The following is a 22,498-nucleotide window of genomic DNA, read 5'->3' on the forward strand; positions in this document are numbered from 1 at the left end:
CTTCCCATCAGATGTCAAAGCGATAAATAACTACCTGACATTTAGAAGACATCTTAAGGCAGCCCTGTTCAGGGAAGTTTTTAATCTGTGATATTTTACTGTACAGTGGTACCTCGCAAGACGAATGCCTCGCAAGACGGAAAACTCGCAAAACGAAAGGGTTTTTTGTTTTTTGAGCTGCTTCGCAAGACGATTTTCCCTATGGGCTTGCTTCGCAAGACGGAAACGTCTTGCAAGTTTGTTTCCTTTTTCTTAACACCATTAATACAGTTGCGACTTGACTTCGAGGAGCAACTCATAGCACGCGGTGTGGTAGCCTTTTTTGAGGTTTTTGAAGACTTTGGTGATTTTTGAAGCTTTTCCAAAACTTTTCCGACACCGTGCTTCGCAAGACGAAAAAAACCGCAAGACGACAAAACTCACGGAACGAATTAATTTCGTCTTGCGAGGCACCACTGTATTTTTAGTTTCTATGGAAGCCGCCCAGAGTGGCTGGGGAAACCCAGCCAGATGGGCGGGGTACAAATAATAAATTATTATTATTATTTTTACTGTAGGGTTACCAGACGTCCCCGGTTCCCGTATTTGCAAATCTGTCCCCGGCAAATGTGGCAGCGGCAGCCTCAGCAGCCCAGAGCCAACCTGGTAGCGCAGTTGGCTCTGGCTGGCTTCAGGAGCTACTCACTGCTGCCGCCACTGCCGAGGGGGAACCGGGGACGTCCAGCGGTACAGATCTCTTGCCCCCTTCCCCCTTTTATTTTGACAGATTGCGTGACGCTTGGGAGTCGTGGGTGGGTGGCCATTGCCCAGGAGGGGAGCAAGGTGTACGGTTTCTCTGCCAGGCAAGGTGCAAAGCCATTCTTTCGCACCCTGTGAAACATAAATGTGCAGAGTTTTTTAAAAACTGGGCAACGGCCACCTGCCCGCTTCTCCCAAGCCTCTCCTGATCAGTCAAAACAAAGGGGGGAGGGGGGCAGGAGATCAGGGAAGACTTGGGAGTCATGGGCGCGTGGCGCGCCATTGCCCAGTTTTTAAAAAACTCAGCGCATTTATGTCTCACAGGGTGTGAAAGAAGGGCTTTGCACCTGTTATGTACTGAGTTGAATAGGATCCAAAAGGCAGCAGTCTGATTGGTCCTAGAACAATAGGATTCAGAATGCAGCAGTCTGATTGGTCCTAGAACAATACAATCCAGAATGCAGCAGTCTGATTGGTCCACAGGAGCCACCCAATCCAGCTCCAGGTGGAAGAGAATCCGCAACCTGACTGGCCTACAGGAGAATCCCGGAATTAGCCAATTACGTCGGGCCCACTGTGTAAATAATGTATATAAGGCAGACATTCTGGGGGAACTTCCATTCCTCCTCACCACTATGAGCTGAATAAAGAGCATGAAATCCACTCTCGACTCCAAGTATATTTCAGCACCTTTATACAATATGCATGTGTCCTTGGGCCCAGGGTCTTTTGCCTCACCATCCCCACTACTGACTCAGCTTCCCCTCCCCCCCCCCAAAAAAGTGTCATTGAAAAAAATCTGGTAACCATAAATTCTACTGACATTAATGAAACCTAAATGAGCCACATCTATTAACTTCAGTGGGTCAACTGTGAGTATGACTAGCGATATAGCAAAGGAGGGGAGATTGCAGGAGCCACGAGGCTTTACCAGTTAGGAATGTTTGGAACCCAAGGTCCATTGATGGCATGAGGACAGGTATTTGTTTACCTGTCCAAGTGGACACATTTTGCCCCATAACTTTCTTTCTCAGAGGGGTAGAGACTTACAGTGGTACCTCGGGTTACATACGCTTCAGGTTACATATGCTTCAGGTTACATACGCTTCAGGTTACATATGCTTCAGGTTACATACACTTCAGGTTACATACGCTTCAGGTTACAGACTCCGCTAACCCAGAAATAGTACCTCGGGTTAAGAACTTTGCTTCAGGATGAGAACAGAAACCGCGCGGCAGTGGCAGCAGGAGGCCCCATTAGCTAAAGTGGTGCTTCAGGTTAAGAACAGTTTCAGGTTAAGAGCGGACCTCTGGAACGAATTAAGTTCTTAACCCAAGGTACCACTGTACATTTTAAAAAATGAAAGCTCTGAGTCTGGCGCTCATGTTCACAGGAAGCAGTAAATGCCTTCATGGGTGCCATACTGCCCATAGGCGCAGGATTAGTGCTCCCTGGCCTAAATTGTTGGTGCCTCATGAATGCACCACAGTAGTAAGCAAACAAGATGTGCAAAGTGAAATGATAATGATTGTGTGGGTCAGGGGTCTGCAACCCGCGGCTCCAGAGCCGCATGTGGCTCTTTTACACCTTTGCCGCGGCTCCGGGGCGGATACTAGCGAGGGGAGGAGGCGCATTGTGCGCCCCGACACTCCCCACTGTGGCAGGCGCTGTACTGGCTGTGACGTCGCATGACTAACACACGCACCGCCCCGACGTCACCTTCCCGCCCGCCCGCCACATTGTAAGGGGCATGTACGCTGGTCACTGCATTGAAAGGGGGCATGTACGCTGGTCACTGTTTTGAAGGGGAGTGAAGAACACACACACACACACACACACACACACAAAAAGGTAACTTGTTAATTTAACGTTTATTTCTATGAGGAGGAGTAATTCTGAGGGGTTTCTTAACTTTCTTAATTTCTTTCCCCATCAAAACTAACAAAAAGGCTTCTGGTTTTTTGGGGAAGGTATACTTAAATATTTTCTGGAGATTTTGAACTACAATTTCCATCAGCCCCAGCCAACATGAGCCCCATCAAGCTCTTTCTGGGGAAAACCTGGCTTAGGCAATCTGAAACAAACATAACACATTGATTCTGCTCTGTGTTTGTTTCTCCTGCCCGTGATCTCCTGGAAGCACTGGGATGCTATTTGTTTGTTTGTGGTGATTTCTGGGTAACAAACACATTGATGGAAAGAGATGCTGCGATAAGGCACCTCCAGCTCACTTCCAGGCTAGAAACCCCTGTGCTGTCTGGGATGGTAACAGGACCCTCTTGGCACATCTACATTCTGGAAGTGGCTGGATGTAGAGAGGCAATTTCACCTGCCCTCCTTGACTTGTGAGGGGCCATCTCCGTACTTCTTCTACCCCTCTGCGTTAATGGTGCCCCTGTGCCAAGATACACCGTGAACACAATATAACCTCGGCCCCCGGTGACTCTCGACAAACATCCAACCAAACGAAGTGCCCTCATTTGACTGTGAAATGAGAAAAAGAAATGAGAACATCATTTCAGACCAGAGCCTCTGAGGATTATTATCGCAGCATTTTTTTCAAAAAGTGACCAGCAGCAACAGACCTCCGGTTTGGACCAGGAAATGCCTTTCTCTAATTTGTGGTCCCTGGAAAAGAACTGCAAGCTCCGTCCTCACCGGCACAGGGACGAGGAGAAGCCCAGGGCTCCACAAAATGGATATTGGCTGCCACCAGCCCTCCTTTCTCCTCTAATCTTGGAGTGAGGACCATTCACTCGGGGGGGGGGGGTAATTTTGGTTCTGGGGAGGAGGGAGCATCCAGCCCATCTGAAATATACTCGGAGTTGAGTGTGGATTTCATGCTCTTTATTCAGCTCATGGTAGTGAGGAGTGCCAATTCCCCCGAGATGTCTGCTTTATATACATTATTTACACAATGGGCCCCACGTAATTGGCTAATTCTGGGATTCTCCTGTAGGCCAATCAGGTTGCGGATTCACCTCCACCTGGAGTTGGATTGGGTGGCTCCTGCGGACCAATCAGACTGCTGCATCCTGGATCCTATTGTTCTGGGACCAATCAGACTTCTGCATTCTGAATCCTATTGTTCTAGGACCAATCAGACTGCTGCATTTTGGATCCTATTCAACTCAGTACATAACACCATCCCTCTCACATTCCTCAGAAGAGCAAGGGGACTTCTTTTCCCATTCAAAATCCCACTGACACACACACACAGCAGGGTAAATGTCAATAATCCTCCACACACACACACACATCTGGACACATGAGCAGGAAATGTCCATTTGAGTCTGGTAGAAACCCATACAAGGACCCCAACAACCGTTTTAAGAAGTTTTATGTAAAGGAAGGCTTCAGCCGGCAGAAAGGGGAAAGGTGCATGAATGTTTTTGTCGCTAAGTTCAGAAAAAGGCCAAAGGGCTTCACACCTTTGCAGAAGTCCACTGCCTACTGGGTTCACCTGAATGTTCTTGGCCTCCCAGAGGAAGGTGCCACCCATCCACATGGAATCTATTCCACCTAAGTTCTGAGTTGCAACGACAAAATCTGCATCAATCATTTGGTTTCCCATAGCATTCTTTTTCTTAAAAAATCATCTCTTTCTCTTGCAACATCTCCTTTGGTGACAGTGTGTCAATCAACTCAGCATAATTGTCCCAAGCTAATGTTGCATATAGAGTTGAAATTCCTATTTGAGAAAGCAACAGGCTCATTCTCTTATCAACACAGCGCTCTCTCTCCCTCTCTCTCTTTGGTACATTGTCTTCGGCTAAATGTAATTTTCAAAGCAAATGTTTGTTCTGTTCTCCTTTTCTTTTTCCTCGTTCGGCCATAGAATAAATCTGTGCAAGCTTGGAGACCCTCTGGATACGGACGTCTCGGGATTCTGAACAGCCTCCTTGTCTCCATGCACACACCCAGATGTACACAGGAACCCAGCTGGCAAGCACTTGGGTCCTTCACTCAGAGTCATGCTGCATAATTGGGCAAATGCCACTTACGACGGGAAATTAACAATCAAGCAGCATACCAGGGCTTAGAGGGAAAGAGGGTGCAGTTTATTACAAGAGCAGAAGAATCCATTAATTACCTAGGCTGTACTCAGACTGCACTGACAATTGCTTGTTTATTTCTAAGGGGTGGTAAAAAAGAGGAGCAAATAAAGATTGGGGAGGGAGAGTCAAAGGAAGAATAGAAATAGGTGTCAGATTCCAAACAAGCCTTGGCAGCAGCAAAGTGGCTCCTTGTTGAAGAAGGTAAAGAAGGTAAAAGCGTAGACTTGCACACTTTATCATAAAAATATTAGAAAGACCTGCTGGATCAGGTCAGTGGTCCATCTGTTTTGGGGGGACAGGGGGTAGGCAGGTGTGGGGGGACTCCCTGGTCCTGAATGGGGTAACTGTGTCCCTGAAGGACCAGGTGCGCAGCCTGGGAGTCATTTTGGACTCACAGCTGTCCATGGAGGCACAGGTCAAATCTGTGCCCAGGGCAGCTGTTTACCAGCTCCATCTGGTACACAGGCTGAGACTGGCAGACTGGCAGACTGTCTCACCAGAGTGGTGCATGCTCTGGTTATCTCCTGCTTGGACTACTGCAACACGCTCTACGCGGGGCTACCTTTGAAGGTGACCCGGAAATTGCAATTAATCCAGAATGCGGCAGCTAGACTGGTGACTGGGAGTGGCCTCCGAGACCATATTACACCGGTCCTGAAAAACCTATATTGGCTCCCAGTATGTTTCTGAGCACAATTCAAAGTGTCAGTGCATTTAAAGCCCTACACAGCCTCGGTCCTGTATACCTGAAGAAGCGTCTCCACCCCCATCATTCAGCCTGGACACTGAGGTCCAGCACCAAGGGCCTTCAGGCGGTTCCCTCACTGCGAGAAGCGAGGTTGCTGGTAAGCGTTTCTGCAGTCCCTGGAATCTCACACCTCCCAGCAGAGATTGGGGTGGCATGTCAGAATATATAACGCACCTATTTGAATGCTTTTGAGTAATGCTTGCACATTACTTAAGAAACCATAACAATTACTCAAAAGCATCCAGATAGGTGGCTGACATATAGATCTGCACATTGTCACAGGATGTGTGTGTATGTGTTTTAAGTTACAGTGAAAGTCACGGAATTGCAGTGAACGACAGAGAGATGATCACTTGCAACAGTAGAATGGGAGGGAGAAAGCTCCCTTCAAATAATTTTGCCCTCCTGTGCAAAACAAACAAAAAAATGGCCAGCTTAACTTCTGGATTGTTGCATCAGCAATTGGGCCCATATGGCATAAGAGAGTCTGATTGTTTTACTTAGTTTATTTCAAAAAATTTATACACTGCATGATTGTTAAAAATCCCTAAAACCTCAAAGCGGTTTACAAAGAGAATAAAACAATAAAATTGTTAGTAAAGAAACCCCATCAATAACTTAAAACTTAAAACATAAAATCAACAATAAGCCAAAAACAGATGCATTCACATTCTACATGTCTGGGTAGGCTTGTCTAAACAAAAATGTTTTTAGAAGGCTTCCAAAAGAGTACAGTGGTACCTCTGGTTGCGAACGGGATCCGTCTCGGAGCCCCGTTCTCAACATGAGCAGAACGCAACCCGCGTCTGTGCATCTGCACGTGCACGGGTCACGATTCGCCACTTCTGCGCATGCGCATGATGTCATATTGAGCATCTGCGCATGCATGAGCAGCGAAACCCGGAAGTAACCATTTCCGGTACTTCTGGGTCGCCATGGGACGCAACCTGAAAAGATTTAACCCGAAGCGTCTTTAACCCAAGGTATGACTGTACAGCAAAGGCGCTTGCCCAGTGTCAATAGGCAGGGAGTTCCAGAGTTCAGGTGCCTTCCACACTAAAAGACTGAGTTTTTAGAAATGTGGGACAGGTATTATGTGACACCTGTAGCAGTTCCAGTTCCACCAATTGAAGCAGCTGAGCGGGTGTGTATACCAATAGTATGACTGGGCCCAGTAGCAAATTGGCAACCAGTGCAGTTTGTCAACTGCAATGAGATACACGTTTACCATCATAATGCTGGAACTTCTGGTAATTAACCTGACGGCAGTCCGGTATGCACTTAAGTGACCTCTAGCTCAATGGGAAAGGGATGCGGGTGGCGCTGTGGGTTAAACCACAGAGCCTAGGACTTGCCGATCAGAAGGTCGGCGGTTCGAATCCCCGCAATGGGGTGAGCTCCCGTTGCTCAGTCCCTGCTCCTGCCAACCTAGCAGTTCGAAAGCACATCAAAGTGCAAGTAGATAAATAGGTACCACTGCAACGGGAAGGTAAACAGTGTTTCCGTGTGCTGCTCTGGTTCGCCAGAAGCGGCTTAGTCATGCTGGCCACATGACCTGGAAGCTGTACGCCGGCTCCCTCAGCCAATAAAGCGAGATGAGCGCCACAACCCCAGAGTCGGCCACAACTGGACCTAATGGTCAGGGGTCCCTTTACCTTTAGCTCAATGGCGCACATTTCTGAGAAGATGTGTATAGAACTGTGCTGTAAATAAAGCGGCAGAGCCAGGAGGGATACTTTCCCAGGCCATCCAAAAGCGTTGCGTTCCTCTCGCTGTCAGTCACATATCCACACACCGGAGCCCTTGGAATCGGGAACGTGTCCATTTTTTCTCCCCCGTGCTGCCGCCGCGCCGGCACCTGACATTTCAGGAGCGCAGAGTCTGGATCTCGCCGGCAACCAACTGCCATCTCAGCTGCCAACGAGGCCCATGGGTGGCGCAGGACAGCTGATACCTGCCTCTTTTCCCCACTGCAGCAAAACCCCAAGTCCCCAGAGAGTTGTTTCGTTTTTATGGTGAAAGCTTTCGGCTCCAGCAGCATCCAGGAAGGAAATTCAAGCTCTCAGCACGACAGGAGCCCCCCGCTTCAGTATTGCTGCGTTAATTGCTTAAAACAAAAATCCCCTCCAAACTATAACCTGAACTTAAAAGCGAGCTTGGGGGCGGGTGGAGGGAGGGTGCGGTTTGAATCCTTCTCCTTTTGCAAAAGAGCCCTTGATGCCAAGCCCGGTTGGTCCACAGCGAGGCCCCCCGCTGCTCCGCTCTGCCAAGGAAGCCACTGGAATCAGGATGACAATAAAGCAAAGTGTTTCATTTATAATTCAGAGGCAGCTGGAAAGTGGTTTTTAAAAACGGGCTGAGGCAGTCAAAACTCTGGTCTCTTGACATGCTTTCCAGAAGAGGCCCCTTGGGGAGGACGGTGACTTTCAAAAGAGTCAGCCCCCTACACGAGCCATCGCCAAGGCCTCAGCCCTTGAGAGGTTCGCCCCTAGGACAGGCCCTCCTGGAGTCAAAACGCCAAGCAGCGCTCTGGCCTGGGCTTGCCAGAGGTCAGGGGCAGCTGGTCCTTTGGGGTGAATGGGGCGCTGGCCCACTAGCCACAGGCAGCCCTCAGCCAGCCCCCACCTGCCTGCCCGTCAGGGATGGAGACAGGTGCGCAGGTCAGCACAAAACAATGAATCACCCAGTGAAGGTAGCTCTTCATTCAAGGAAATAAACCACAGCTCAGGCCTAGTGGGCTCAGCAATTCTTTCTAGGAGGTCTCGCCCCAATGAAGCGGCTGCAAGGCCAACGGTTGTCCCCCCCTTCCTGGTTTCTACTAGGACTCCTCCTCTCCAGGGTCTTTCCCATGCAATCTGAGGCTGCGTCTGCATGCAACCACCCTTTGCTCTGCCCATTTCATTTCTCCGTGTGTTCTAGGAGAAAGGAGGGGAGGGAAGCTGGTCGCAGCAGGATGGGGAGTGTTATGTACTGAGTTGAACAGGATCCAAAATGCAGCAGTCTGATTGGTCGTAGAACAATAGCATCCAAAATGCAGCAGTCTGGTTGGTCCTAGAACAATAGGATTCAGAATGCAGCAGTCTGATTGGTCCTAGAACAATGCAGCAGTATGATTGGTCCGCAGGAGCCACCCAATCCAGCTCCAGGTGGAGGTGAATCCGCAACCGGATTGGCCTACAGGAGAATCCCGGAATTAGCCAATTACGTGTGGCCCATTGTATAAATAATATATAAAAAGCAGATATTTTGGGGGAACTTCCATTCCTCCTCACCACTATGAGCTGAATAAAGAGCATGAAATCCACACTCGACTCCGAGTGTCGCCTGTCTCCACCTCCTCTCCAGCCCCAACAACCACCTGGGAGTCTGAACTGTGCTCTGCTACAGCCTCTTCCTGATCACTAAACCCTGTTGCCTCTTCTTTTTCTTTCTCCTCCCAATCTGCTCCTTCTTCTGCCTCTGACCACTCACTGTCTGACCACCAATCCCTTGGCTCAGAGCCTTCTTCCCATGGGGGTTCCCAAGGGGATTCCCTGGTCGGTGCCTTCTTCCCAGAGGCGGCAGTTTCTGAAGGAGAATGCAGGCGTCGACGTTGCGCGATGCATGCCAACATCATGCGCGTGGTGTCAGGACATCGGAGGAGCCTCTGAGGCGTCTGGTTGGCCACTGTGAAAATAGGATGTTGAGTGGTGCCCATTGGCCCGATTCAACAGGCTCATGTTCCTTTGTTCTTTAAAAAGTGCTGGGTGTATAACTTGAGGGTGGGCACTATAAGACAGGGCAGCAGGGCCCACGCTCTACCTGGCCCACTTTGGGTGTCCCTGCTCAAAATAAGGGTGCGTGAGCAGGCTTAACTCTAGCTTGCGCCTTCTCTCTGGTCAGATCGCACCCAGGAACTCAGCTCAGTCCCAGCTGCGTGGGCACAGACTCCTCTGGCAGTGCCTGAGGCAGGGAAATCCGACATGGGAGACCCAGCTTTCCAAGATACTCTGCAGCTCCTCTCCCTTGCTCGGCTCCTAGGATCAAAGATTCCTGCTTGGGCAACCGCTTCATTCAGGAGCAGTTCCTGAGCTGGCAGTGGGACAATGCTGCCCTCCTGTGGCAGAACTGCTGCACTCCACCAGCCTCCTGGCACACAACTTTCTCAGCTGAAACTGGCCGTGGAGCAGACCTCTCTGCCTGCTCAGAGGTCACTTGGGGCTGGGATATGTGGTACTTACATTTGCCAATGGCCAACCAGTGCCAAGGCAGAAGGGAAACCAAATGAGACCCTGTTTAGTTTTTCTCTTTTAATCTTTAATATTATTACATTCCATTGAATCTCCTTAATACTTCTTCTTTTTTAATATATAATCTTTATTAATTTCAACATACCAATTATTATACATTCCACAGAGCTTCACATCTTATACAATCTTTTTGGACTTCCATCAGCACCTCTGATGATCCACCATTTTTAGCATTTCTTCTGCATTTCTTAAATTCCTATTGCCTTTAATTATCTTAACTCACAATCCACCTCTTTAACCATTTTTGCAATAATTCAAATAATTTACTTCACAAAACTTCTTGCAAACCTACAAACGTATTCTGGTCATCACAATTACTTTTCAAATAGTCTTCTGTGAATCTCTGGACCCACAGGTTTCGAATTCTTCCTCCTTAATACTTCAGTGGGGACGCGGGTGGTGCTGTGGGTTAAACCACAGAGCCTAGGACTCGCCGATCAGAAGGTCAGTGGTTCGAATCACCACAACGGGGTGAGCTCCCGTTGCTCGGTCCCTGCTCCTGCCAACCTAGCAGTTCAAGAGCATGTCAAAGTGCAAGTAGATAAATAGGTACCGCTCCGGCGGGAAGGCAAACGGCATTTTCGTGCGCTGCTCTGGTTTGCCAGAAGCAGCTTAGTCATGCTGGCCACATGACCCAGAAGCTGTACGCCGGCTCCCTCGGTCATTAAAGCGAGATGAGCGCCGCAACACCAGAGTCGGCCATGACTGGACCTAATTGTCCAGTTAATACTTCATTGACATAAGAACAGAAGAAGAGTCTGCTGGAACAAGCCAAGGGCCTGTTCCAGCCAGATGCACAAGGGGAATTTGCTCTCCTTCAGTGGTTTCCAGCAGAAGGACATTCAGAAGCACTTCTGCCTCCAACCGTGAAGGTAGACTATAGCTGTCATGCCTAGTAGTCATCAATAGCCTTCTCCACTCCATGAATTTGTCCACTCCCCTTTAAACATCATCTCAGTAAGTGACCGTCATTGCCTCCTTTGGCAGTGCGTTCCATTAACTCTGTGCTGCACAAATAAATACTTCCTTTTCTCTGCCCTGAACCTTCCAACATTCAGCTTCACTGGAGTCCAGGAGTTCTAGTGCTATGTGAGAGGAAGGGGGGGGTCTCTCCACTTTCTCCATGCCATACATGATTTTTTAAAGAAAAAAATCTATCGTGTCACTTCTTTCTGCCAGAGTGGTGCATGCTCTGGTTATCTTCCGCTTGTGCTCTACGTGGGGCTACTTTTGAAGGTGACCCAGAAACTACAATTAATCCATAATGTGACAGCTAGACTGGTGACTGGGAGCGGCCACCGAGATCACATAACACCAGTCTTGAAAGACCTACATTGGCTCCCAGTACGTTTCCAAGCGTGCTGACCTTTAAAGCCCTAAACGGCCTTGGCCCAGTATACCTGAAGGAGCGTCTCCACCCCCCATCGTTCCGCCTGGACACTGAGATCCAGCATCGAGGGCCTTCTGGTTCCCTCATTGCGAGAAGTGAGGTTACAGGGAACCAGGCAGAGGGCCTTCTTGGTAGTGGCGCCCACCCTGTGGAACGCCCGCCCATCAGATGTCAAGGAAATAAGCAACTATCTTACTTTTAAAAGACATCTGAAGGCAGCCCTGTTTAGGGAAGTTTTTAATGTTTAATACTGCATTGTGTTTTTAATATTCAATTGGGAGCCACCCAGAGTGGCCGGGGAAACCCAGCCAGATGGGTGGGGTATAAATGATAATAATATATTTGGTGGTACCTTGGGTTACATACGCTTCAGGTTACAAACTCCGCTAACCCAGAAATAGTACCTCGGGTTAAGAACTTTGCTTCAGGATGAGAACAGAAATTGTGCTCCGGCGGCTCAGCAGCAGCAGGAGGCCCCATTAGCTAAAGTGGTGCTTCAGGTTAAGAACAGTTTCAGGTTAAGAACGGACCTCCGGAACGAATTAAGTACTTAACCCGAGGTACCACTGTATTATTATTATTATTATTATTATTATCCTTGCCTTATCTCTAAACTAAAAAGTCCCAAATGAGGGGACTCACTCCATCCATAACTTGACTCTATGACTCCAAAATTTAACCCTCTCAGGCTCCAGGTATTTTGGTTCTGGATGTTCCACATTGCCCCCTAAGTCATTTGAGACCCCTTCATCAAGCATATTTGGCTACCACCAACCGTGTCCGAGCAGGTTTTTTTTCCGGTCCTTCCACTTTCCCTGGGAAAACTCAGTTTACTGCCAAATCTGAACATACGGCAATTGGGTTTTCTGTGGATTGCTATTGTTTCTGATTCAGTGGTGGGCGGTGGATATTCCTACGGAAAGTAGCAGGACACACAGAAAAAAGGGAGACCTGGAAAGTGTGGGACTGCCTGGAAAGAGTGGGGCAAAGGGTCAGTTTGGATAAGCCCTAGATGATCCCCGAAAGCTTTCTGCTTCTCCATGAAATGGTCCAATCCCCTTTTAAAGCCATCCAAATTGGGGGCCATCACTATTGCCAGTGGGAGCAAATCCCAGAGTTTGTGCACTTGTGAGATCTCTCGTACTCTGGAAGCTCACAGTTTGAATGGCAGCACAGAAGATACACAACAACGCAAGAACGTAATTTTAGCTGCTCTGGTCTGCCACAAAGATTTTTCCTCGAGTCTGCTTAGTTAACGAACCATGATAATTTCCCCAAGAAATATGTCACTGTATTGGGGACGGGTGCTTATATATGCTTCCTTTAATTTGCACTGAAATTGCCAAGTACTGGGATTCCCAGATTTTATCCAACCTAGTTTTTTGGTTTTGATTTGGCTGCGACTGAAAATTCTCTGCCACCATCAGTGGGTGTGAGACTAGTTCTCTCCAGGTTTGTAGGACCTCTTTGATGAACAAGCTCCCAACTGGGTCCCAGGGCTGGATTTAGGTTTGATGAGGCCCTAAGCTACTGAACGCAGGTGGCGCTGTGGGTTAAACCACAGAGCCTAGGACTTGCCAATCAGAAGGTCGGTGGTTTGAATCCCCGCAACGGGGTGAGCTCCCGTTGCTCATTCCCTGCTCCTGCCAACCTAGCAGTTCGAAAGCACGTCAAAGTGCAAGTAGATAAATAGGTACCGCTCCGGCGGGAAGGTAAATGGTGTTTCCGTGCGCTGCTCTGGTTTGCCAGAAGCAGCTTAGTCATGCTGGCCACATGACCCGGCTTCCTCGGCCAATAAAGCGAGATGAGCGCCACAACCCCAGAGTCATCCACGACTGGACCTAATGGTCAGGGGTCCCTTTACCTTTAAGCCACCGAAGGTAATGGGGCGCTTTATATGTCCAGCTGTCCTTTGCCAACAACAAATTGTCACTGTTTTTTTGTGTTGAATATATATGGTATATGGTAATTTATGGACCTAATAGGTATCTAAAGCCATTTGCACATAACAAAATATGTATTTTATCAAAGTAATTGTTGAACTGAAATACAATTAAGAAGTATATTAATAGTGAAATGGGGGGGCAAGAGAGTGGGGCCCTAAGCTATAGCTTGTTTAGTTTATATGTAAATCTGGCACTGCTGGGTCCAATGGTGTTGAATGTTTAAGTCCCATTTCCACAAATTGCCAAAAAACATGGGCCACTGTGCCGCCGGAGCACGATTTCTGTTCTCATCCTGAAGCAAAGTTCTTAACCCGAGGTACTATTTCTGGGTTAGCAGAGTCTGTAACCTGAAGCCTCTGTAACCTGAAGCATCTGTAACCCAAGGTACCACTGTATATGTTTTAACTCCACAGAGTGGGAACTGACGGAGACAGGATGTTTGTGTTACTGTGTTCCGTGAAGTGGGACTATTGTCCTTTGTTCTTTTTCTCTTTGCTGTCTGATGCTGGAGAGAGAGGGAGCCATGTTGCAGTGCTCCGTGTGTGTTTATATGTAAATAAAGTAGATTAGACAAAATGCTGAGTTGCTGAGGTCTGTTATGCAACTGCGCAGACTCTGCGAATCCCTAACTGTACCGATGTCTGTTGGCATCGGTCGCTGTAATGTTGCTGAAGAAAGCTTTTGAAGCTCCTGAACGAACGACCAGGAGGAAGGGAACATGCCAGTCTGGCATGTGTCTCTGCCAGGGTCCTACTCGAGTGTAGGCTGAACTCCTGACAGGGAAATGCAGCATCCTGCAGACCTGCAGCTCACCACCAGGGACACACATATCCCAAGGCTATGGGTTCGAGTCCCACTAGCTCCTGACAGCCACCTGGCCATAATCTTGGAAAGTACTTTCCCCACCCGAGAAGAATGGCAGATGAAAGTGATGGACTACATGGAACTGGCTGAGATGACCGGCAGAATTCGAGACCAGGGAGAAGGGTCGATGGAAGAAGATTGGAAAAAATTCAAAATATATCTTCAAAAGTATTGCAATATAAAAGAATGTTAGAAGGCGGTTGGAAAAAGAATATTATGTCGTTCTGGTAGATATGATATAATGGAATAAGCAAAAATGAGTTGAACGTAAATGAAAATAAGGTTAGAAGGATTTGCTGGAAACACGATCTGAACTAGAATACAAAATTGGGAGGTGAGAGGAGGTCATGGAAATAAGTAAAGGGAAAAGGTTATGTAAAGGTTTAATCTGCTTTTGTTTTATTTCAACTTAATGTATTTTTATATTTTTTGTTAAGTTTTCTTTTCATTCTACCTTATTGTTCTTTTTACTTGTTTATCTTTTGCTCGGTTATGGCTGAAGTTTTCTTTGTATTTTGTATGGTTTTTCTTTTTCTTTTTTTTTGTAACTTTAAATTTGGAATAAATATCATTTAAAAAAAAAAGAAAGAAAAGTACTTTCCATGGAAAGAATTGGGATTGGAGCTCAGATTTAATATGCAAAAGCCGAAGTGCGCAAGGATACAAGATGATATCATAATATATACAAAACAATAAATACAACTTTAATTAACACAACGAGAAACAATATTATGTAGAGAAGATTGCACATGGGTGAAGGGAAGCAATGGATCGGGAAGAGGGAGGCATAGGGCAATACTTGGAAAATTGTTAAGGATACATAGGTGGATTTAAGAGGCAAATAACAAGGAGTTAAAAGAAGAAGCTTAACATTAAAGAGTAGAAAAACAAGGGAATTTGAGAAGAATTTGGTACAAATGAAAATATGTGAGTCATGTTTTTGCTTGTATTGTGGTTTATTTTGGATGTAAAGTCTTCTGTTGAAAGGACTGTACATAAAATAAAATAAAATAAAAATAATCTTGAAAAGTATTTCTTGAATTGTTAGGTTTATGGAAGAGGAAGTAGAAGTGGCAAAGACTGTCAGATGTGAGTCCAAGTTTCCAAAGTGGTTGTTACCTAGGTCAGGAGTCATCAGCATAATACTCCATAGCTGTCAACATTTCCCTTTTTTTTAAGGGAAATTCCCTATTCCGAATAGGATTCTTTGCAAGAAAAGGGAAAAGTTGACAGCTATTTAATACTCAGTGGGTGGGATGTGCAAGCAGAGCCCCTCCCTGGTGCCCTTGGGGCCTCCCCCCCCCCTTGAAATGAGGCTTTAAAGAACCATTCTACTGTAGATGTAGTGAGTTTGCAATATTAATTTTCTCGTTAATCATTTAGTATTTATTGATGATTTAAACTATGTTTTATGGGTGCTTTTTGCTGATTTGTATATATATGAAAACTGCCTTGATTTTGTTTTTTAATGAAAATGTGAATTATGAATGCGTAAGTAAATAAACAATGACATCGGGGGGGGGGATTGGGTGCTTTGAAGATCCAAAGTCGGAACTTCAAAGCGCCTCGCAGGCCCTGCTAAAACAGAGGGAGGAAACCTTTGTTTTAGCAACTGTTTAAACCTGTTTTGCTCAGGAAGGAGTTTGCATTGAATCCTGCGAAACTGAGTAGGATTTAACCCCTGGATGGGCAATCGCTGAGTGCAACCAACAAATAACTGAGCCTCGCTTATCAGCTGATATCCCTCAAAGTGACATCAGCTGACTGACAGCTGGATGGTGGCTTTCAGAAAGAAGAAGAAGAAGAAGAAGAAGAAGAAGAAGAAGAAGAAGAAGAGGAGGAGGAGGAGTTTGGATTTGATATCCCGCCTTTCACTCCCTTTAAGGAGTCTCAAAGCGGCTAACATTCTCCTTTCCCTTCCTCCCCCACAACAAACACTCTGTGAGGTGAGTGGGGCTGAGAGACTTCAGAGAAGTGTGACTGGCCCAAGGTCACCCAGCAGCTGCATGTGGTGGAGCGGGGAAGCAAACCCGGTTCACCAGATTACGAGTCCACCGCTCTTAACCACTACACCACACTGGCTCTCATGTGCCTAATTTGAGTTCCTTAGCCCATGGATTATACATTTCCCACCCCTCACTTACTTCTTTATTAGTTGCTCTCCACAAGATCCTCTTTAAAGCTCCAGGTGGCTTGGGGCGAAAATTTCTGAACCAACACAAGGGCCTTTTCTTTGAATTTGACTCTTACAGGACGATTGTTGACATGGGACGGAGACTTTCTGTGGTGGCCCGTTTGTGTAATGCCAACATGACTGTCCTTTCAGCAACAAGTGAAGACGTAAAGGTAAAGGGACTCTGACCATTAGGTCCAGTCGTGACCGACTCTGGGGTTGCGGCACTCATCTCGCTTTACTGGCCGAGGGAGCCGGCGTACAGCTTCCGGGTCATGTGGCCAGCATGACTAAGCCGCTTCTGGCGAACCAGCGCAGCATACGGAAACGCCGTTTACCTTCCCGCCGGAGTGGTACCTATTTATCTACGTGCACTTTGACGTGCTTTGGAACTGCTAGGTTGGCAGGAGCAGGGACCGAGGAACGGGAGCTCACCCCGTCGCGTGGATTCGAACAGCCAACCTTCTGATCGGCAAGTCCTAGGCTCTGTGGTTTAACCCACAGCGCCACCCGCGTCCCAAGTGAAGACATACCTGTTTACTTAAAGACTTTTTATAGGTGTTTAATGCTTTTTAGCTTTCTCTGCTCTTTTTAGCAGTCTCTTTCGAGAGTTAGGAACTTCTTCACCCTTTAATATATTTCATATAGGAAAGCCATACTGGCGCATAATGCATCACATGGCACACAGCCTTCAAAATTGCAGCAAGCCTGCTCTCTCCCACTCAGTTGGATCTTCTTGCAATAATGATGGCCAGAATTCTTCCTTTTTAAAAAATGTTTAAATTTTTTATTTTTTTACCAACAACCAAACCAGAAACAGTGAACCCCCCCCCCCCAGGTGGCTGATACATTGGGTATACATAATCAATAATTGTAGTGGTTCTAGGGGTTGCTCGTGCGTAAGCCAGTGCAAACACCTGGCTGGGTTGCCTGAGTGAACCTTTTCTGTCCGGACAGCCACTCACCCGTGGCTGTCTCAATCGCTGGCAGAATCTGTCAGTGGGTGTTTCTTAAACTTCTTCCAGCAAAGAAGCTCTTTGACGCCTAGTCTCCTCCTACTCTCGCTGCGCGAAAGCCTTCTGCGCAAGGAGGGCGTAGGCAGTGGAGGACCTCTACTCTCCCCGCTGGTCCCCGGCAAGGAGTCATGGGACCGCCTCGCCGCTTCCCCCATCTGCCCCCCTTCTCCACTGGTGCTACGCTGATTCTCTTCCCCAGAAGATGGGCTGCCTCTCCCAATCCCGGGACGCTCTCTGGAATCCCTCTGGATTTTGCTCTCTCCCTCCGGCACTGATGGCAGTTCCCTGACATCCGCCTCCTCCTCAGGACCCCCACCCCCACCCCGGCGCGATTTTCTGGTACAACCTCCTCTCTCTCCTCGGTCGACGATGCGGGGAATCCCCTGAACGAACTGCCATCATCTTCTGATGATTCAAAACCAGCCTCCCATCCGCTCGGATTTCTTCCCGCTGGTTGAACCTCCCAGTCTGATCCTTCTCCCTCGGACACCTCCCCTCCCTCCTCTTCGGAGGCAGGAAAACCCACAAAGTCCCCTTCGTCATCTGTGGGTCCAAATTCTTCCTCCCAGAATCTAGCTAATGGTTTGGGCTTATCCGGGAACAAACCATGGAATTCTTCCACCAGGTACCCGTCAGTGATTGATTCAGCAGGGACCCAAGTGTTTTCAGACCTAGGTTCCCCCTCCCAGGCTACCAAGTACTCTACCTGGCGACCTCGCCACCTTGAATCGAGTATTTCCGTGGCTTTGTTACAGTGTTCCCTCTCCTCTACCCGCGGGTGGGTGGTAACCCCTCCCTCCCGTCCCGGGAATTCCCGCCCCTCCCTGTAAGGTGAAAGTAGGGACCTATGGAACACCGGATGTATCTTCATGCTGTCAGGCAACTTGAGTTTAAATGCCACTGGGTTATCCTGCTGTATTACCTGCTGTATTACCAATTGCTCAGCCACAGGTACACTCCATCCTTCCTCCCCCCGCCCCAGGAAGGCCCTGGGGCGACACCCGTAATTGGCCATGAAAGGGCTCATTCCCGTGGACACGTGTTCCGCGTTATTGTACGCAAATTCAGCCAAAGCTAATTTCTATACCCAATCGTTCTGTCTCTCGCTGACATAGCAGCGTAGGTACTGCTGGAGTATACCATTCGCTCTTTTGGCTTGTCCGTTGGTTTCTAGTTGCCTCGCCGTCGAGAAGCTCACCTCGACCTGTAGCAAGCTCATGAGTCTCTGCCAGAACCGGGAAGTAAATTGTTTCCCGCGATCCGAGATTACCCTTAATGGAGCTCCATGCAGTCTAAAAATGTGATCCACAAACAGCCTGGCTGTCTCCTCTGCCGTTGCTGCATGTGAGCAAGCTACGAAATGGCACATTTTAGTCAGTAGATCGACCACTACCATGACCGCTGTCTTTCCCCTTGACTTGGGCAGATCTGTCATAAAATCAATGGACACCACCTCCCAGGGCCTTTCCGGTGTAGGTAAGGGTTCCAGTAGCCCCGCGGGGGCAGCCCTTTCCCCCTTTGCCCTCTGGCATCGGTTGCACCCCTGTACATATTCTCGTACGTCTTCCCTCACCTTTGGCCACCAGAACTGCCTGGTGACAAGTAGCATGGTCTTGTGCTGTCCAAAGTGCCCAGCTGTTGGATTGTCATGGAGTTGTCTAAGTACCTTCCCCCTCAAAGTCTCCCCTGGTACATACAGCGCCCCCTTATAGTACAGTAGCCCTTCCTTTTCCTCAAACCCTCCATTGACTTCCTTTCCGTCCCTGAGTTCCCTAATTTTTGTCTGAGCAAACTCATCATCTCTGGTGAGCCCTGCCAGTTCTCGTTTCCCAACCAACGCTCCCCCACACACACACCGGTCCTCGGGGAACACGTGCCTGGTCTCTGGTGGCCCCTCTCCTTCCATGTACTCCGGTTTCCGGGAGAGAGCATCTGCCCTTACGTTTTCCTCTCCCAGCACGTATCGGATCTCGAAGAAAAACTTGGCGAACTCCTGGGACCATCTGATCTGTCTCTGGTTGAGCGCTCGCGCGGTCCGCCAGTATTCCAAGTTCTTGTGGTCAGTTTGGACCTGGATCTTGTGCCGCGCCCCTATCAATAGATGTCTCCATTGCCGAAATGCCACATAGATCGCAAGCAGTTCTCGGTCATACACAGTGTAGTTTTGCTCCGACTTGCTCAGCTTCCTAGAGAAAAAGGCACACGGCCTCCAGTTCTGCTTGGCCCCGGGCTGCAAAAGGACCGCTCCAATCGCGCAGTCAGAAGCGTCCATCTCCAGTCTCATGGGCTTCTCCGGATCCACGTGCAGGAGCTGCTCTTCCGAGGCGAAAGCCTTCTTCAGTTTTTCAAAGGATTGCTGTGCATCCTCTGTCCACGCGAACTTCTTTTTTTTTTTTTTCATGCATAATTTTTATTAATTTGCATAATGCAAAATACAAAAACAAAATATAAAAGTTTGATTCTCATTTTCACAGGTTTTTAAGTATGGCTTCCTTCAACCTTTCCACAAATCATCCGTAATAATCTTTTATAAAAGTTCGCATTTCTTAATTTGTAATGCCATTAATCATTCTAGTTCTTCCATTTCTCTTTAGACAATACTCTTTTCTTTTTACAGAGCTCCTTTAAAGCCCACTAGTGTTATCTGTCCATCACTTAAATTTTCCAGATATTTCGTAAAACTTTCCCAATCCTTAATGAACCTCTGGTCTTTTGAATATCTAATTTTCCCTGTCATCTTATCCATTTCCGCATAATCTAATAGTTTTGCTCTCCATTCCTCAATTGTCGGTAGGCCCTCTGATTTCCAATTTTGAGCTAATAAGACTCTTGCTGCCGTTGTTGCATACTGGAACAGCTTGTGATCTTTCTTTTTTATCTCCCTTCCTACCAATCCCAACAGAAAAGCCTCGGGTTTTTTAACAAAAGTATATCTTAGAATTTTCTTCATTTCGTTATATACACTCTCCCAGAACCCTTTAACCTTTTGGCATTCCCACCACATATGGTAGAAGGTCCCCTCCCTTTCCTTGCACTTCCAGCATTTATTACAAGTTCCATACATTTTGGCTAATTTTGCAGGAGTCATATACCATCGGTAAAACATTTTCATTAAATTCTCCTTTAGTGTCACGCAAGCTGTAAACTTGAGATGTTTTTTCCAAAGTTTCTCCCATTCTTCAAAATATATATTATGACCGATATCTCTAGCCCAATATATCATTACCGACTTTACTTCCTCGTCTATTAAATTCCATTCCAATAACTGATTATACATTTTAGACAAAATTTTATAGTTGTTATTCAATATCTCAATCTGGAATCTAGAATCTTTATCAGCATATCCTTTGTCTTTAATATCTTTCCTGAACATTCCGTTTATCTGGAAATAGTGCAGCCAATCATAGACTTTCTCTTTGACCTGTTCGTACGGCTTCATTTTCCACTTTCCTTCTTCTTTCATTAACAGTTGTTCATAGGTAGCCCAATTGTCCCTCATGTTAATCTTTTTAACGCTCATGACTTCTAGTGGCGATAGCCAATGGGGTGTTTTAGGTTCTAACATATCTCTGTTCCTCTCCCATACCTCAATCAGTGGACCTCTGAAAATATGATTTTCGAAGCCCCTGTGTACTTTTCTCCTCCCATGCCATAGATAGGCGTGCCACCCAAATCTGTTGTTAAATCCCTCTAGGTCTAGCACTTCCTTATCTTCCAGTTTTATCCATGTTTTGACCCAGCATAGGCATGACGCCTCATAGTACAATTTCAAACTTCTTTTTGCGAACTTCTTTTTGCTACTAAGACAATCCGTTATGGGCGCTGTCAAGTGAGCGAAGTTCTTTATGAACTTCCTGTAGAAGTTGCTGAAGCCTAGGAACCTCTGCACATCCTTTCTGTTTTGGGGGGCTTTCCATTCCAGCACTGCCTTCACTTTGCCCGGGTCCATGGCTAGTCCTTTGTCTGACAACCTGTACCCCAGGAACTCGACCTCCCTGGCGTGGAATTGGCATTTTTCCAGCTTGACCCACAACTGATGCTTCTTCAATCTCTGTAGCACCTCCCTGACGTCTCTGACGTGTTGCTTTTCATTGTCCGAATAGATTAAGACGTCAACCCAAAAGGCTATGCAATTCTTGTACAGCAGGGGCCCCAACACATGGTGCATGAAGGCTTGAAAGCAGGCGGACCCCAATTGTAATCTAAATGGCATGACTAAGTACTCAAAAGCCCCCAGGGGGGTGAACATGGTCGTTTTCCATTCGTCCCCCTCCCTTATCCTAATCAGATTGTATGCTTCCCTGAGGTCCAGCTTGGTAAAAATCTTCCCCTGCCTCACAGGTGTCAAAATATCGTCAATCCTGGGCATTGGGAAAGTCATGGGTTCTGACACCAGGTTTAGGACCTGCTAATCCACGACTAATCTGGGCTGATTTGTCTCTTTTTTGTCCACAAAGAACACTGGACTGCCCCCCACCGCCTTTGATTCCCTTATGAAACCTCTCTTCAGGTTCTTGTCAATAAACTGCCACAACTCCTGCATCTCCCGGTCAGACATGGCATACAGCTTACCCACCGGTAACTGAGCCCCTGGAAGCAGGTTGATTTGGCAGTCAAATGGCCTGTGGGGGGGCAGTCTGTCTGCCTCCCTCTCACTGAAGACCTCCTTCAAATCAGCATATTGTGTTGGCACCTCCCTTTTTTGCTCCAGGGCCACCCCAGCCACCCTGGCCACAGTCCTTCTTGGTTCCTTCCCTCCCAGACAGTGTTCTAAGCAGTAAGCTGACCCAAAGGTGACCGACCACTGATGCCATGACACCACTGGGTCATGTATTGCCAGCCAGCTCATTCCCAGTATTATTGGAGGTCCTGCCAGCGTGGCCACGTGAAAGGGAATGGTTTCCGTGTGCCTGGAGACACTCATTCGCATTGCCGGTGTCTGGTGTGTCACTTCCCCTCCCAGGAGTTCCCTGCCATCAATGGTGGTCACCTGCAAGGGAAAATCTAGTGGCAACAGGTGGAGCTGGTGCTCCAGAGCGAAGTCTCTGCTGAAGAAATTACACGAGCTGCCAGAATCTAGCAGCCCCTCCACTTTGACGGGGTGCCCATTTGGGAGTTCTAGCACCACCTCTATGGCTATAGCTGCCTTGGGAGGGTCAGGCTGGGGCACTTCTATTGGTTGCTGGCCTGGCAGCTGCCCCTGCTGGTTGGCAGCCAGGCGTTGTCGTTTCCCTGCACCGGCTCTTCCTCCCCCTTATCGTCGTGGCCTGCAGCC

The sequence above is a fragment of the Podarcis pityusensis genome, assembly GCF_964106645.2.
Source record: "Podarcis pityusensis genome assembly, chromosome: 8".
In the NCBI taxonomy this organism is placed as follows: domain Eukaryota; kingdom Metazoa; phylum Chordata; class Lepidosauria; order Squamata; family Lacertidae; genus Podarcis; species Podarcis pityusensis.